This window comes from Megalops cyprinoides, chromosome 8, assembly GCF_013368585.1.
Source record: "Megalops cyprinoides isolate fMegCyp1 chromosome 8, fMegCyp1.pri, whole genome shotgun sequence".
Taxonomy (NCBI): Eukaryota; Metazoa; Chordata; class Actinopteri; order Elopiformes; family Megalopidae; genus Megalops; species Megalops cyprinoides.
Window position 1 is genome coordinate 10,054,706 of NC_050590.1, and position 18,198 is coordinate 10,072,903.

At 41.3% G+C, this 18,198-nt stretch overlaps 1 protein-coding gene across 1 annotated transcript in view; it reads left to right on the forward strand.

The window, feature by feature from the left end:
• The first annotated feature begins 870 nt into the window (after positions 1-870).
• LOC118782354 (protein FAM189A1-like) overlaps positions 871-18,198 on the forward strand; it is a 53,880-nt gene continuing 36,552 nt past the window's right edge. The window contains exon 1 of the mRNA XM_036535672.1: positions 871-927. The gene's annotated coding sequence lies outside the window, so the exon portion shown is untranslated. The remainder of the gene's footprint in view (positions 928-18,198) is intronic.

An 18,198-nucleotide genomic window follows, 5' to 3' on the forward strand; every position in this document is an offset into this window, starting at 1 on the left:
GTGGAGGCTGACTACCAGCCTAAGATGAAAACAGGTGAATGATATGCCTTGTATCCAACAAGACTGGTATCAAGACAAAACTATTCTCTTCTCTCTCTCCACTTGTGCACCCAGACTGTACATGTGCACCTAATGAAGAATAGTGAAAGGATATCACAGCACGCGCAAACAGTTGATTTTGTGAGCCTTAATGTGGTTAAATCCATAGGTCAACAATAATCAAAGCCTCAATGTCCATGACCAGGGGCGGAGCCAATGGCTCATTGCAGAGGGGGCGAGGACCTGCAGTGGACCCTTTTACACCCTATTATAGGCTATATGGAGATGCAAGACAGATCCAAGGGGAAACTTATGGAGATGGAAGGGCGGAACGGAAAGAAATTCAGATTAGTGAGACCATTTTTAAAAGCCGTGGCTCCATCAGCAGTGAATGCGATGGGAAATAAAACAAGACAGCTGGCAATCGCCTAGTTCCTACTTTGGGACTCAAACAGAGGGCATAATTTTTCTGTTTGTACACTTACACAAGGATACTGGGCAGTTTTCTGTAACTCTATTGTGTCTCTGCTCATTCAAAATAAATATCGCGGCGAGAAACTTACCTAGGGATCGGTCAAAAACCATTACGCCCTCAGTCTGACTTTTAATTTTTTTGCCGCAATCAAGACACACAAACTTTATTAAAAAAGTTTATTCGGGCAGAGTGGGCCCAAGGTGGGCCCTTTGTAGCTGGAAGAAATGTGGGCCCGCCCCCCGCGCTTTCCACTACAGTCCATGACTCAATGCCTCTGAGCGGATATTCTGGTTTTCTTGACTTCTGCTCGCTGTTGACCTGCTGGCTGACCAGAATTATTGTTTGTTTTCCCACAGGTGCTGCTGTCTGGACTGATTGGAGTTGTGTCCTGGAAGAGGCCTCTCTCGTTGGTGGTAAGTGACTCACTGGTAGTGTTTATGACTAGCTGAGGGCAGTGAAATATGTGTCACCCCTTTAGGGCTGGTGTGTTTTGGCACCCCGGGTGCAAGACCCGAAAGTGTTGCTGTCCGCCTGTGGGTTGGCCCAAGGTTGATATCTGTTGTGAAGCCATGTCAAAAACCAGTCCCATTTCTGCTGCCTTGGAGCTGGGATGTAGAGCATCAACCACTGACCCAGAAACAGGCATATTTAAAAATGAAAGCCTTTTTTATTTATTTATCACAGTCACTAAGGTCATAATCAAGCACCAAAAACAAAGCCTGCATCTGTTATTAATATATTTATGTGTTATGTGTAATAACCCTACTCTTCTTAAGTCCCTTGTTTATATGTGTACAAAATGTGAGTAGATATATTCAAGTCTTTAATGATTCTATGTACAAAGCTGATTGTGCAGTTTTAGAGGCTCAATAAAGTGGCTGCGGAACAGTTAGAATGTCTTGTTGCTAAAGTCCCTTTATGACTCACATTGCCGTTCCATAAAGACTAAAGAGTTGTGTGGGGTCATGCTGGGGTCACTCTTTTCCTAGAAGTCCCTGCAGGTGAGGCAGCCAAGTGGGTGTTTCCATCAACCAGTGCTGTTCTGGATTATATCACTTCTGCATCACATCTGTTGTGTTTGATACACATGAGTGGCAGGTTTGCCTACATGTGAAGTGGGACGCACACTGTCTCACTTGTTTACTGATTTCTGCACTTCCACCCCCTGCCTTCCAAGAAATACAGGAGAGATTCTGTCACAGTTGATTTCTTATATCTACTCTAGATGAATATGCTACCCACCACACTGCAAAAAAAAATGGTGATTTAACATATGCTACAGAGCATCCAAAACGGTGGTGTGCTTTTCGTAGTTTTTTCTTGCTAATGATGCCCAAATATTTTCAAATCTGTGTTTCAGCGGGCACGTAGTGGGTGTGCATTATGGAGAATGCAGCAGAACTAGGTTTGAGAGGGTTGCCGCTCATCATCTGTCATGTCAGGAGCAGAAGAAACCCGTGTTCACATTTTCTCTCCACCGAGCGCACAGCCGTCCCTGATTTGGGATGCAGAGTTTATGCATTGAGTCTGCAGAGTAGAGTTCAGTCAAGCATGCGCCTCATGCTACACTGCATCGCAGGCCGAGACCGCCGGGCTGAATTTTAGATGTGTCTCGTTCGGCAGTTCCAGCACGTGTGGAGGGGCGTTCTGCTAACATGTACACGGGAGGAACAGATCTTCATGCTGAGAGCCGGTCAGGCAAGCCGAGGAAGCAATGGGAGCCATTGTCTGTGATACAGTATGTTCTTTGACCACTGCGTGCTGTTTTAGAGAGCCGGCAGGCCAAAGCTAACAGGCTGCTATTACAACACTGGTCAGATTACATTACATTACATTACATTATCAGACGCTCTTATCCAGAGTGACTTACATATGTTACAATTTTTACAGGTTACCCATTTATATACAGCTATATATAGATATTTACCGAGGCAATTGTGGGTATGTACCTTGCCCGAGGGTACAGCCGCAGCACCCCAGCAACCCTTTGGTTACAAGCCCTGCACTTTACCGCAATGCTACGCTGCTACCGCAGATTAACAGGTCCGGCGGCGGTGTGGTTTATCCCTGTCTCTGCATCATTGTCAGACGTTCTGCAGCGAGAGTTTTTCATTACACCATTTGACAAATATCGGGTTGTGTTTAAAGTATGGACAAGCAGTCCTTTGAGGTCTGTGTTAATGTAAATGGCGCAACCGTTCAAATAGTAAATGCATCAGTCAAAATCAGTCAATCACGGTATTAGTATAGTGTCTTCCTCAATAGAATTATCACAGAGCCCTTTGCTGAGCATATTAACAGGTTATTAATAAGGTATTACCAAAGATGAAAATAATCTTGTTGTACTAAAGAGCAGCAGCAGGAATGAAAAAGATAAAAAACAAATGATGTAATGATGCATACACAGTTTCATCCAGATCCATCCATAATGTTATTAGTGGATTATGTCCACAGGCAGGCCAACATGCCATAACCTTCACTCCATCTACCTGTGGCTTTGCTAAAATGTCAGTGTTTCCAGAAAACCATATTCTAATGAGTAAAAATATCAGATTGCAAACAGTACTTTCTTCAAAACCACATCAAGGGGGAATGCAGGGAGACTACAATTAAGACATCAGTTATGAGTTCTAGCCAGAATCTCTTTATTCTTGCCTTTTTTTCCACAGTTAAGAATCTGATTAAGACACTCATCAGGTGAAAGAGTCAACATCTTGTTTCACCTTGTATTTAATGACTTATAAGCAAGTGCTTGAGTTTTCCCATCCCTTCACATGTATACTGTTTCACCCCGTGGGGCCATCATTAATAGCAGAGTGTGATCTTTGATTGCAGTGTTGAAAACACACAGCCCAGCCCTCTTACATCACATCACGTTACATTACATTACGTCATTTAGCGGACGCTCTTACCCAGAGCACCTTCCAAATAAGTGCCTCACTGTGCTAAGAGTTATCGAACTCCTCACTGGCACACACAGTGCTGTTGCAGAAGGAATTGGTGGCAGCATGGGTGCGTGAAGGCAGAACCATGGGAAGGACCACCCAGGCCCGTTGAGTCACTGAGCCAGTGTTTACTTTGCGCTGCTCCATCCAGCAGTCCAATCACAGGCCCTGACCCCCCAGAGAGAAGAGCACAGCTACTGCACTGTGAATATCAAGTTTCCTTTCCTCCCCATCCACTCACTTCTGGGAGAGGGAAACATGCACGGTTTACAGGGCAAATATTGATGATCCGCTGATCGATGTTACTGAGTTAAGAGACTCTTGTGACATGGATGGGGGACTGAGTTGTAACCTGTCAGAGGAGAGCTAAATAAATTGGCCTTCCTTCCCTTGTCAGGTGTGGGATGCTGGATTAATCAGGCTCCAAGGGATTGTTGGGGGCAAAAGGAGAGGCCACTTATTCAGTGCCCTCTGGGAATGAAAGGAACATCCACACACACGCTTAACTTTCACTGCAGTTCAATAGTGATACACACACACACCACTGCAAAGAGAGAGGCCTGGGACCAGCTGTGGAGCTGAGAGCTGAAACATAAGAAAGAATAAGAATGAGACCAGGCATTTCAGGTGGCTATTCTATCATGATATCGAGTCTCCAATTCCTCTAGAAATGGTAGCACATTGTTCAAAAAATATGAAGGTGAGATTCACCAAGCCTTCTGCACTCCCCTCTGAAAGCGTTGAGAGAGAACGCCACTACCAGCCCTGAATGTGCCCCCAGCCTGACCACTATGAAGCTGAGTCCATGCATATTCACATCTGGATGTGTGCTTATGTGTGCATGTGTGTCTTACAGAAAAATAAAATATTGTAAGATATCATATTAAATAATTAATGAATTAATATCCTGTATGCTGGCAGGAGCATGTGCTAGGAGCAGTGAGGAAAGAAAGGAATGCCAGTCACAATGTCAGGCTGTAAATTATTCCCCTGGTTAATCAGACTCCTCTTATGAAATATTTAGCCAATCGTTTTAGGTCCTAATAGTTCCGATTGATCTTGAAACATGTTCTGTGTTGTTAAAAATTAGGAGCCCATTTAAATCAAAGCACATAGAACTGCGACAGTGCTTAACATTCTGGTAAAACAGATGGCTGGTTCTCTTTTAGGATAAAGTTCTTTAATCAAGTCTGCTGGTTGGTGTTTATTTGTTGAATTTGTGATTTTGGCCTTTCTTATCAAGACCACATACTCAAGTCAGAGGAAGAAAGAACATTTTTCATGGTTGCAATTGAATCAATTGTGCCTGACTTTTTTCAACGCATTCTCTGTAATTGTATGATGGAATAAACTTCCTTTCAATTTCTGAGTTTCAGAATACTTCAAGGTTAAATTTAACTTTGGCCTTAAAATTGTAATCAATGGCTTTGGTTTAATGTGGCTTTCACAAGGATCTGGTAGTAGAATAACCACACCCTATATCTTGTGATAGCTCTCTAACTTTACCACCTCTTACCATATTAGGTCCCTCACATCAAATCTATTTTCTGTTTTAATTTTCAACAGCCAAACATTAATTAATTAAAGGCACTTTATAAGGGGGTGGGGTGTCAGGTGTCCACTGATACATTATAGGAATCTAGATACAATTTGAGTTTCGTTAAGCTATACCTAATTGTGTGTGTCACTTCTTTCTGACATCTTAATGAATCACTGCGAAAAAGTACATTTCATTATTGACATCTGACTGAGATATGCACTATAAGGGCATTTTTGGAAAAAGAAAAGGCATTTTCCTTCACATTTTACATCTTAGAGTATGTCAAACCTTTAAGTATTTATATTATATAATATATATAATAAATAATATTTATATTATATATATATATATATATATATATATATATATATATTTATGTATACCTTTAGGTATTTCTTTCTATATATATATATATATATATATATATATATATATACATATATATATATATATATAAAATATATATTTTTTATATAATCTTATAGTCTGTTTAATATTCAGTCCATGAGTCTGCACATCATGCTTTTGAAATGATAAACTGACATTTCAACAGTGGGGTAAATGAACAAGGAATGTAAAAGAAGAGCTCCACGTTGTAAGGGAGATATGCCAGGTAAAATATATTTTAATTATAAACAAGAATAAGGACAAAAATTAATCAAAAGTACTGGTAACACAATAAAAGTAATACAGTAAAAAATGGTCTCATGCTGCTTTGTGATAATGAGCAGACTTCTCTAAAACTCCAGTATAGTACAGAGTTGGGCACTGAAGGCAGCCTGTACTGAACAGAATGGGTAACATTCTAATCTCACACTTTTGTGTGGCAGGGTTTTTTCTGTCCTGAATAATGCATGTACTTTTTTTTCCCAGAGAGCTCTGGTGCACTTAAATTAAATGGAAAATTAAATGGAGAGAACTCCATTATGTGTGCATGAGTGTGAGCAGGAGAGAGGTTCTGCGGTGAATGTTAAAAAGGCAGCTTTTGTTACATTAAAAAGAAAATGGTTATTCTAAAACCTGAAAACCTGCTGGTGTCTGTTGACATCATGAAACAGGTGACATTGTATATCAAGGCTGGATTTGCAGCGCTTTTCCTAGTTGCCTACTCAGTGTGGACCAACATGGCTTTTATGGAAAATTTCTGAGGGTGAAATTACCGCGCCTCCATTTTCATGCAAAGCCCTTTATTTATTTTGTTTTTCTCTCTCCCCCTCTCTCCGCGGCGGTTGCATTCATTAACCTTTCCGTGGACGACTCAGAGCCCCACGTGTGTCTGACTGTCTGACAGGATGATGACGGCTGCCCTCGGGCTATGGTGGCATGCCCTGGCATGCCCTGTGACATCCCTCTGTGGTGTGCATGCCGCTCTCTTTGGTGCGTGCCCCAGGGCGGCAGGCCTCTGGCCACTGGGGAAGCATCTCTGCATTGAACCGCCGCCGTGACCCGTGCACCAGGGCCCGCTGTCCCTGGTGCATAGAGAGTGAAACAATAGCCCACTCATAAATCAATGCGCTCTTTCTATCTATTTATTTATGCATGGAAAAAAGCTTTGATCAGCCATTAATATAGACGATTCATATGACTGAACTTGAACCAACTGCTATTGTTCTCTCTTTGTAGTCATAAAAACAAAAGTTTCAAATTAAGCTCGCCCTGCAAAGAGCTGAATGTGATTATTTTCGTGTGATATGTTTGTGGTGGAATATCTAAAGGCTTATTAACTTCTTCCTGACACTGTAGGTCATCTCCAGAGAGAATAATCTGTGTTAAACAGATATTGTGGTCATGCACGTCTTTCCCAGAACCATTCCAACAACTCTTCAAGAGAATGGACTGTAATTCCCAGAGCGATACTTGCCATGTGATCTTGCTATTCTCTTGTTTACCCAGGGAGAAAAAAAAAAAAACCCTACCGTGTATGAATATTTAATTTTGTTTAAAGTCAGCACCGGTGGAACAAGCCTGCAAACAAGTACAGTGGAAGGCATGCTGGAATATGACCTTGAACAGAGGAGTCTCGGGAGGGAGGTATCTTTCTGTATGGCTCAGCTGCGCTCCACTGCCATATAGCTCTACCTTATATATGCATGCAAAAACAACGGATTTTGTGTTTTGCTGTCTGCGTGTTTTTTTTTTTCTGGGGCTATTTATTTAGCTACAGGACTTCAAGTATCTCTGTGATTCGAGTGTTTACTGCAATAAGGGCATGACTCAAAGAAACACGTCTCTCCCTTCTGTTAGAATCATTTAAATGGGCTGATGCAGATGTTTCACATTTGCCTTCTGTCCCCATGGCAACCCTGAAGCAATCACATCGCCAATTCCACCCGAAGGCAGCCTAAGCCCTGTATGATTCATCCTGGTTGAGAATGTGTGTCTTGTGTCGACAGCGTGCACCACAAAATTGTAGGTATGCTAATGTGCACTTCACACGACTGACCCCTCTATCAATATCAACGGGACACAACGGTGATCCCAGCTGTCATTACGGAGTCAGTGTGCCCTCCAGCAGAGTGACCTCTCTGATTTACAGTGGTACAGCCCTCTGATGGTCACAGGGGGGTTGTAAATCTCCTGTGGTGATGGGGGGGGGGGGGAATCATGCCTCTAATACGTCGATGTCCTCTTATCAAACCCAAACACAGCTCATACCAGGCAAGCATACCGACTGACACCTGCCCCCACCCAACACCACACTAATGGGATCCTCCCACCGGCTGTACTCATGCCCACTGTTCTGGTTGTCCTCTGTTCCTCTGCGTTTGGTATCACATTTCTCTGAAAGTCAATGGTGAGAATACCTTAAGCTTTCTTCTTAAATAATGAAGCCTGTCTATGGCATGGTTTGATTATCTTAGCAATTTTCTATGTATTAACAATCCACATATGGCAGGGTTCTCTGAAAGACCTTTCTACAGTTTTCGCAGTGACAATAAAATGTGTCACTTTCTAAGACGTAAGATACCACTTTAAGTGATAAAAGCATATCTGCCGGAATCTAATGTAGATTAGGCTACATAAATACTCTAGCTAGATAATACACCAGCTAACTACAGATCCTAGGTTGGGTGGGTGATTTAATTGTGTTTGGCAACACTGAGCTAGAGTTGTTACAGGTGTGTCTGAATAGGTGACTTGTGATCTGGATAGATTCCCTACTGTTGTTATTACATGGTTGTAGGCTTTTCTCCTGTGGAATTCCGTTATCAGCGTTGTCTTTCTTATTTCTGAGCCATACACTAACCAGGCCTCTGCATCCTACAGGGCAGTGTGAAGGGGAATTCAGCACATCCTGACGAAAACATAGATCTCAGCCTGCCAGGACACAGACAGACAATCGTCACTTAGCTCTTTTCTAAAGTCACCCACATCTCACCCCAGATTCATGGCCTGTTTGGTACTGGCATGAGTAGCGCTTCTCTCTCTCCACAGAGCGGTGGAACACATTTATGAAAACTGAATCTCCCAATTTAATATGCAGATTACTGCTGAAATTAGCCAATTAGTCGATTTAGCTCACAGTACAGTTGCAAGCCTCACAGCAGGAGGCATTGTTCCAGCTCGCAACATTCTGAATGGTTATCGTAGCGATGCAAATTAAATCATTAATTTAAAAGAGAACAGAAATGGAAGAAAAACTTAGATCTGTTTGTTTATGTGTTTTGACAGAAAAAAAAGTGTTGTGTCTACAAATTGAGAGGATTACACTGAAAAGACTCCAGAGGACTAATGAGCATTTACACAAGGTAAACTGTGATGTGTGGAAAATGGTAGGCCAACCCCAGGCAATTGTAGTAGTATGTTTGTGTGTGTGGTTTTGTGTGTGTGTGTGTGTGTGTGTGTAAGCGTGGATAAGCCAGGAGCAATGTGGCAGCCCAGCAGGGGAGGTGCTGTTCTGTAGTCTGTGTGGATGATTGCAGGCCGTTCTACCTCGCCCTGTGTGTTTGCCCCTGTTCTTTGTCACTGAGGCAGGCTGGGATGGCTAGGGATCCTCATTCTCCTCAGGGCATGGGAAGCAGATGGGCATGTGGGCTGGCATGGGGCCTAGCACCTGCATGAGGTGCCACTCTGATTTTTCACAAGTCTTTATGATCTGAAAGACCCATACACTGGAGCTGGTCAATGACTGGGGGCAATATGAGATGACCATAGTACTAAGCTACAGCACCAGAGTCCGCCTTCTCTACTGCTGTAGGTATGCACCAGCTGGAAACAGCATATTGTGTTTTATCAGAGTATGAAATTCGCAGTAAGATTAGAAAGTGCGGGGCGGCAGTGTAGCATAGTGGTTAAGGAGCAGGATTCGTAACTGAAAGGTTGCTGGTTCGATCCCTGCTGTGACACTGCTGCTGTACCCTTGGGCAAGGTACTTAGCCCACAATTGCCTCAGTAAATATCCAGCTGTATACATGGATAACATTGTAAAGAACAGTAACCTATGTAAATCACTTTGGATAAAAGCATCTGCCAAGTGAATAAATGTAAATGTAAATGTAGAAATTGTGCAGTGCAAATACAAGCTGTTGCTCTGATCACTGAGAAAACCTGATCACCTGAGTCAAGATTTGTGCTATTAGCTTTCAGGATTTCATAAAAAGCAAATTACCACAATCAATGCCCCTGCCAAAGTCACCATCGTGATATCCAGAGGACATTAAAGGTGTGATAGAGTATTTCTGCTACCTGTAAATCCATAAATCAAGCCCAGTTTTTTTTAGAGTATTCGAGGCATGATTTAAAACAGATGTGCATTCATGCCCTGGAAATCACTGGACACCTGCTGAGTCTTTGCTGTCAGGAACAGTGTCGTTGTCTTGCTGAGAACATACTTTTATCTCACAGTAACAAACTGCAACTTCCAAAGAAAATAACCCAAACGCCCACATGACATGCTGCTGCCACTGCCATCTGGGAGAGACAATTAAACGGGTTTGATTTCAGGTCTGTTTTATGCTATGCCTTCTGGCACCCACATAAAAGAACATGATTGTTAATTTGATAAACACGTGGCCGGATCGCACTTTTCATTTGTTCTTTCTTTTGTTATTCATCTGTTTCTGCCAAAAACACAAGACTTAATGAACGAAACTAAACTACAGGAATCAGACACACACTTATTGTTATATGCTCATGAGCCAGCATTGAACCGCATATATCTAAAAATCCTCTCCGTTTTTTGAGATTGAATGGTGAGAGGGCATTGAGCCGCAAAACAAATTTGCTGCACTTTTATTCACGAGGGAACGACACCGCAGTGGACAAAGGCTGTCTGAGGTTGAGGATGTGTTGTGGCTGCTTATGAACACCCACAGAGCCAGATGGAAATTATCGAATCCTAATTCAGCAGGCCTTCCCTCTGCCGTGCTGCTTGTCTCTCTACGAATCATTTAATGCTCTGACAGGACATTCGTTACACATGCTGAGACAGAGGGAACATTTTTCCTCTACACCACCTGAACCCACAGCTCTGGGGATTAAACTTGTACCGGCTGTCAAGTGGTGAAGTTGTTAAGTAAGCAGACTTGTTACTGAAAGGTTGCAGGATCATGTCCCAGATGGGCCATTTTGCTCAACCTGCTTCATTGCTCTGAATATCTATCTGTATGGTTCTTGCTAAAAAAAAAAAGTGTAAGTTGTCCTGCATAAAGAGAATGGGTTAATAAAAGTAACGTAGTGCATGATGCTTATAACTTTTGTTGTGGTTCGTTCTTATTTCTGAATAATCTAAAATGATGGGGGTACCTAAAGTGGTTGGGGAATTCAAACAGCACTGTTGACTATGTATAGCCCTAAACAACATGAAATATCATGAAGCTGGAATTTTGTAATGCAGAGGTTCCAAGGTAAGATTTGTAAAGTGTTGAGCTTCATATCATTTATGATGAGAGGACTGAGTGACTAGGAAGTCGTCTTTCTTCCCTTTTGCATTTAAACAATGCAGCTTGCTGTTCTACAGTGAACAAATCAAATGTCAGGAGTCCAGTACTAACATCAGAACTGAATACATTACATTTCTGTATAAATTCCATTCTTTTAACTTTTTTTTGACTGAATCCAATCCCATCCCTTGTTTGTAAAAGTGCTAAAATAATCTTCATTGTTATGGAAAATTTTTCACTATGATATGGAATCAGAGTACCTTTCATTTTTTCAGTCCATTCAGGAGGGTGTTTTTATCTGATGGAGATGTGCGGCACTGTGGTGTCAGAGCGATGTGGCTCATTTCTCTTCCTTTGTGTGTGAAGACCGATCCCGGACCACCACCTGCCAATTGGGAGGTGACATTATATAGGCTTACTAATGGAGATTATCTCACCCCGCAGACTCAGCAGCAAAATGAGATGATATTAGAGATTAAGTGAGTACGCCTTATTGAAGATTAGATTCTTTCCCTCCCTCTTTGGCAAATGTCCTGACAATAAAGCATCCCCATGGAACTGAAAAGAAATATAATTTAAAGAGAGTCCTTGTCCCTCCAATAGATACCAGGGTTGCTCTCGAGACTGGCAGGCTTAAGGGTCTATAATGAATGATTGGGAAAAAAGACAAGAGGAAAGAAACCTTTCTGGACTGTGGTTTCCTGAGGTCTCCCACTTCAGTTAGGAGTGTTAGGTTTTTTGTCCCCCGATCCAATAAGGATGAATGCAGGGTGAATTCAGAACATTGGGTGAATGCAGTACATTGAATGGTGCAGTACTGGGCATGCTCAGTAATGCCCGTTCGTTGGTTGAACATCTTTGATCGCCTGTCTGCTTCTGGGGGAAAGGTTCTGTGTTGGTGTGTTTGGAGGACTGTAAGGATGAGCAGAGTTCCTGACAGATCAGACAGACAACTTGAGGAAAGAGGTGGGTGGCAGGCTGACGGCTTTGATTGCAGCCAAGGCAGTGTAATCACAGTGACGTGATGGTGAAACAGAAAGGAGTCAGCAGACAAGTGTACACTCAAAGTCTGCATAAGTTCACTTGCAGTGCAGGGCTTGTGGTCGTCAAGGATTTTTGCTTAATTTTAATTCTCTGTAGTGCATGGAAGTGTATGAGATTTGATTTTAATGACTTCTCAGAATGCCCTTGTATTTATCCATTCTGGCACTGTCTTACCTTAACTTATCACCCACTTATCTTATCAAGGTTTAAGAAAGTATGAGGATGTTTTTCATGACAGTTTGTGAAGGTTTGGTGAAATTCCATACCAGGTGTTTTCATTAAAATATGATTCTGTCTCATATGTAACCTCATACTATTTATTTTCAGGGAATATTCATTATGATCATAATGATGGTTTTTGTCAGAAATAATTAGAAATAATAATAATATGATAAATATATATATAAATAAATATAACAAATAAATTATTATTATTGTTGTTGCTTTGTTGTTGTTATTACTTCATAACACTGTCATTATTTGGAATATGTTTCCCCATGTTCCATTATTGAGGAGAGACACTCTCGTGGTAAAAAAAAAAAAATGTTCTCATTGAGGTGAGAGTGAGACTGTGATTGAGGGTGCATGTTACTGTTCCTGCCATTCGAGCATAGGGGAAATAAAAATAAAAGAAGAAACCCAACAGCAGTGTAGCTTACCTTTGAACCCTGTCTTCTGAGGAGTACAGTGAAGTTAATACACTCCCCAAAAAAGTAAAGGTATGACGTGTGTATTTTGAAGGAAGAAACATTGTTCTTGAGAGAACAGAAAGATGTTGTCTTTCACAAAATAGAAGTTCCAGTCGTCTTCATTTTAGTGTCCTACTTTACAAAAATCTAGTCTTCCTGAAAGGGGTACCCTATAAGACATCCATTTGGCATCCTTAATCAAAATCTCTTGCCTTTTGGAAAATGTGAAATAATAGGGTACACTCACTGTACAAGGGGACATGGAACTAAAAAGGGTGCTACAGAGAGTAGAGAGAGACTTGGCAGACATAAAACCATTTTTTACAGAATTATTGTGCTTGTTTTCTCAGTCAATTAATCAGTACTGTTAAACAAGGCTGGGGCTGTGCTGAGCAGATATTTAACACTAGATATGAGTTCTTGGATGGATAGTTTACTGTAATGGTGTGAAAATTGAAAATATGTCAAAAGCATTGAGGTAACACTAATGAGAAACTGTTTGAAAAGGTTACTATCAGTCAGTGTTGACTGTGAAGGACAAATACTGCAGGCAGTACACTGTAAGATAATTGTACAAACTGAGCATTGCTCTCAGAACTCTCTACAGTTCATGAATGGCATCTATCAGTGGGCTCATTACTTTAAAATCCAGCGATTGTTTTTTTCAGCAACCCAACATGTTTTCATTGTTATTTTTTAAATCATTATCTTTATCACCCAATTAGAATAATTAAATTTTAAAAGCACACGCTGCTGACTAACAGCTTACTTAACTTTACTTAATAAAGTAGGACGATATATTGATCCAGCTGGCGAGGGGGGTAACAAATAATGCCCAGTATATTGATTTTGGTGAAGATTCCAGCAACTCACCCAGTAGCTGAGAGGGATACATAAATTTAGTGCTCATTAAATCTCCTGTGCAGTAAAAGTTGATGAAAGCTGAGGTTTTACAGGAGGTGGAGAGAGTAGGGTGGGTCTGTGAGCGGCTGTCAGTCTCCTAATAAAGCAGGGCCAGCAGTTTGCCTGGATGCAATTTTCTAGAAAAACACAGAAAGGTCATAGGTTTCAACATCAGCATCCTCAGAACACATACGGTACACTACAGCCAAGTGCCAGCACCATCACTATTACTAGTGCTTACGGTGCATGGCAGTAAACACAGTCAACAAAAACCACATGAGCTTTTGTAACACAATTAACTTATCATATAAGTCAAGTAACTCACAGCAATTATTGCTATTATTAAAATTCACCATGATTTACCAATCAATCCTGGTAATGAAATACCCAATAGGAAAAATGCAGATTAGATATGTCATATGTATTAATGAATTGTTCAATAAATTAGCAAAATAACTTAGAAACCACAGTGGTCTCCATTGAAATTGTTGGGTATATTTTTTTAATTATGCTCTGTGTATGTGTTTGTGTGTGTGTGTGTGTGTGCACGTATGTGTGTTTATGTGTGCATGTGTATGTGCGTGTGTGTTTGTGTGTGCGTTTGTATATGTGTTTTTGTGTGTGTGTGTGTACACACGTACATTTACATTTACATTTATTCATTTGGCAGACGCTTTTATCCAAAGCGACTTACATAAGTTACAGTTCTTTACAATGTTATCCATTTACACAGCTGGATATTTACTGAGGCAACTGTGGGTGAAGTACCTTGCCCAAGGGTACAACAGCAGTGTCCCAGCGGGGATCGAACCGGCAACCTTTCGGTTACAAGTCCTGCTCCTTAACCACTATGCTACACTGCCGCCCACGTACGCGCACATACACGTGTGCACGTATGTGTGTTTATGTGTGCATGTGTATGTGCGTGTGTTTGTGTGTGCATTTGTGTGTGTGTGTGTGTGTATGTGTGTCCGTGTGTGTGTGTGTGTGTGTGTGTGTGTGTATGTGTGTAAAAATAATAATGCAAGGTATGTGGCAGATGTAGCATTGGTCCCTGGCAGCATGAATGCTATCTGGTCCCTGGAGGACTGTAAGAGGCATTGACAGCCCAGCTGGGTGGGAAATAACAGCACGGTGCCCCCAGTGCCATTAATGAAGGCTGGCTCCCTCACTGTCCGTCAGCTGCTGTAGACAAGCCGTGCCCACGTGACTCATACCCAGCAAGCCCTGATCACACTAGCGCTTCAGCACCCCAAGGGGAAACATCACACGAAACACAGGTGGTGCACAGAGGCTTCAGAGTCTAAGAAATAAACAAGGGAGAAATTAGATTTGGAGCTAAAGATATTCTACAAGGCATGCATCAGACATGCTAGTGCACAAGGCCTTCTTGACAGTAACTGTTGTTTTTTGTATGCCATATACAGTGGACTGAGAGAGAACTGAAGAAAGCTGCTGTACTGGGATTTAATTGTTTCCGGCCCAAACTGCAATGCATTACCAGTCCAGTTGGTAGAACAGGCATGTTTGTTGCTGAACGTGATTACAGGCTGCTTGGATGGATCTGGGGGTTTTAGCAAAAGACACGTTTCTTACAAGTCTCCAGTGTCTGAAGACAGAAGCGTGGTCTCTAGACATAATTAACTGCCACACAAATGCTTGCTTCCATGTCAGAGGTTCTCCTTACATTGGGGAAAAGTAGAGGCAGCCTTCATTTCCATATGTTATGTTTTTATCTTGGTGATTTATTGTAAGTACAATATCTGATATCATTACATGAATTAAATAACATAAAATTTAAGTAATAACAAGTTTTTTTTTTCCAGCTCATTACATTATTAAATGTTTGTTAATGGATTCACACAAATTCCCTGAGAAGCCTTTGATTGCAGAAGCAGTATGTTGGTCACAGATGTCAACTCTCAAAGAAGTTGGGAGGAGTGGGTTTATGATTTGAGACAAAATTGAGACAAAATTTTTGTTATTGGCTGCAGTGTTAATACATTTCGTATTTGTAAAGTTGTTTCAGTGTTTTATGGATTTTGTTCAAGTAAAATGAACTTTAAAAACCTTACACTGTTCAATGCTGGCCTTGCCTGAATATGTTCTGTATGGTGTAACAATGTCATTCCCTTGAGTACAGGAGGAGTGTTATGGTGACTAAGCACCTAATGCTGATTGGTGTTTGCAAGACTTCTGTCCAGCATGGGTTGAACATCCTCTGAACTGATTTCAGCTTCTTGTGTCAGGAGATGTCTTCATTTAACCAGCTGAAACTAAAGTGAAAAATCCTGAACTCAAGGAGCGATAGACTTGTGTATTTGGCTTACGTTGTTGGCCAGGGAAAGTTACTTGCAGTGGTTCCATCTGACAGTTTCTTCCTCTGATGCCCACTCACAGTCCTTCAGTTTCACATAGCCACTTCTGGTGAGCAGAACAGCTGCTGCTCCTGTGAGTCCAGTCCAGAAGTCTTTGATCAGGTATGCAACGACAGGCTGAACTTCTCCAGCTAACTTTCCCCGCAGTTTCTCTCTCAAAAAGATCCTTGTGTTTTTGCATCTGTCACAGAGCACAGTCAGCGTTGTCAAAGAGTTAAGGGAACATGGCTGTGCTCATATTTCATTTAAAGCTTGGTATCACAGAGCCTCACTGATAAAAAAAAAAACAAAAAAAAACAGAGACACTATTCCCACTTAGTTTTGACATTACAGGGTTTTCTTTTTGCTTAGCAAAATGAAAAAATATGTGGATATGTATTTCAGTTTTTGAATAATGAGAAACAAATGATTTCATAGTACCTAAAGAATTCTCTTTATTATCTGCAGTGGCGGCTGGTGAGCTGGACACAGGGGAAGCCCGAACACTACCTTTAAATCTATCATTACTTTCAACCTGTTCCCATTTATCCTCCTTGATTAACAATAAAACAATTCACAGAATAATCGACACCAATCGTGTAATTGGAATAAATATGCTCGCAAAACAGTGCAAGTTGTCTGTTTGCGTTGTTGTCTTGCGAAAGCTACAATGTGACATTGTTTAATTAAGGATGGCATTTACCGATTTAAATTACGTTAAATGCTCGTGACACATCACAGCTTTTGTGAGGTCTGTGTTCTAAACGTTATTGTTCATTGCACTCAACCTAATCTAAAAGTTTATTCTCAGTAATTTAAATCGATTTAACTAAATTTAGCTCCGTTTTGTAATTTGAATTTTGTAATACAAGAAAGCTATAATGTGAAACATTTAAGAGAAAGCTTTGCGATTACTTGCCACTTAATTATTCAAATTGCCACACTTGTTAATTAAACAACCTTATTCTGTAGCTTTCGCAATAGCACACAAATTTCAGACAATCTGCGGTGTTTAGCGAGCATAATCATTTATTCTAATTATGCGATTGGTGTCGATTATTCTGTGAATTATTTGTTTTATTGTCAATCAAGGACGATAAAGGGGAAGAGGTTGAAACTAATGATAGATTTAAAGGTAGTGTTTGGGCTTTCCCTTGTTTCCAGCTCACCAGCTGCCACTGATTATCTGATTTGTATGATTTGTGTTCTGTATATTGTGCAGTGCTCTGTACCCTGATCTCAAAACATTTTAACCTGTTCATCATCAGGGCCTTATTCTTTTCCACACCACATTCAGAAGAACTCCAGGGTGCACATACATTGTTTACCACCAGTATTTATTGCAGGATGCCTACTGTATCTGCCTGTTTTGTAGCGCTGTATTTTTTTTACCGGCATTTAGCAGACTGGCTGGCCAGTGACATATAAAATATAAGCTGATTACAGAGGAGTAACTTATTGTTAAAAAATGCTCTGAAAGTTCCACTTACTTATGACTACTGTCTGTAATTATGAAACTGTGAAAAACAGTGGGTTTTTTTTATAAATATGATTGTTCCACAGTATAGCTGAGTATGTGTGGTTGGAGTGGTGTGGCACTGTGTGCAGACAAGTCTGAAGTATGACTCACAGGGGTCACACATGATTCACATGAGGCTCAAACAGAGCTCATGCACAGCTCTGGATCCATCAGGCCGGGTGTGTTCGTGTCCCCTGGCTCTGTGTTCCTGTCCCCTGCTGTCAGAACAGTGTCACTGTCTGACTCTGACTCAGATGGAAGGACATTAGCAAAAGGTTAACATCTGCGTGGTCACGATCCCCAAAGGACATCCTGTCAGGGGCCACTGGAGGAGTAGAGATGAAAGAAGCTATATGTGATCAGTTGCACATCATTGTTGAAGCCCTGGAGGGGGGGGGGGGGGGGGGGGGGGGGGGGGGCTTGGGTAGCACTGGATAGATTCAGAAAACAGGGAGAAACTAATCATTTAAAATTCATTCCTGGATTTTTATGTGATTTGGTGTTCATCTAAATGAATAAAAGGAATAAGACAAACAAAGTGATTGCAATTCCCTGACTGATGCCAGCATTCAAGGATGTGTGTAAACTTGGGGTGTGATGGTGGTCACGGCCTCTGCTTTTCTCGCACACCATAACCCCAAAAACATATGTCTTCAGTATACTGTGAAAATGCTACGTAATGTCAGGCCTCCTCCCATCATATGCTTTTGGAGACTGGGAAGAGTAGAGGTTTCTTATCATGCCTTCTGAGACAGAACAATCACATAGGTCTTTTCATTCTCAGTCCAACGCCAGAGAGAGAGTG